The sequence below is a fragment of the Etheostoma spectabile genome, unplaced genomic scaffold (assembly GCF_008692095.1).
Source record: "Etheostoma spectabile isolate EspeVRDwgs_2016 unplaced genomic scaffold, UIUC_Espe_1.0 scaffold172, whole genome shotgun sequence".
In the NCBI taxonomy this organism is placed as follows: domain Eukaryota; kingdom Metazoa; phylum Chordata; class Actinopteri; order Perciformes; family Percidae; genus Etheostoma; species Etheostoma spectabile.
Genome location: NW_022605573.1, coordinates 1,408,127 through 1,408,744, shown reverse-complemented (window position 1 = coordinate 1,408,744; position 618 = coordinate 1,408,127). Strand labels below are relative to the sequence as shown.

The 618-nt window shown below is 45.5% G+C and overlaps 1 protein-coding gene across 1 annotated transcript in view; it reads left to right on the top strand.

Moving 5' to 3' along the window:
- The window catches only part of LOC116685743 (solute carrier family 35 member F2), a 10,790-nt gene that overhangs the window by 4,732 nt on the left and 5,440 nt on the right, over positions 1–618 (top strand). The gene's annotated exons all lie outside the window — the stretch shown is intronic.

Below are 618 nucleotides of genomic sequence, written 5' to 3'. Positions count from 1 at the left end.
ACACACACACACACACACACACACACACACACACACACACACACACACATTTGAACACATTACTGCTCATGAACAGGTTCGTATGACATGGTACGAAAACCAAAGCAATTAGTATATTATTCTATGAAATTAGGCAACCGCCGGCCGGTCAAGTGACAACCGCTCACATCCCAGTTAAGTTTAACGATTTTTTACAGTTAAAACCATAGAAGGTAGTTTCTGTTGCCCCCATGAGGAATTCTAAGTAATTACAACAACACTGTTGGCGCATCCACATGATACAAGTCTTCCGTAATCGTGCCCCAATTCAGCGTCAATACAAGCTCTGCAGAAGCTAGGAGAGTGTCTCTGCCCAATTACACTCTGGCTCCCAGCTTCTTCATCATGGTCTATGTAGGGGGGTCTGTTTGTACAACATGTAAAAGAATGCGGGGTAGGGGGCCCCACATCTAGCGTAACAAATACAGGTATCAATCAAAGACCCCCTGGGGATCTCTTCCAGAGGTCCCCTTTCACTAAGCCTTCCACATCTGGTTCAACTTTGAGGCCCCTTCCACCTCAGGATGAGCAAATTTTGGACCCTAGGATGAGCAACCTTTAGATTTAATGGCTGCATTC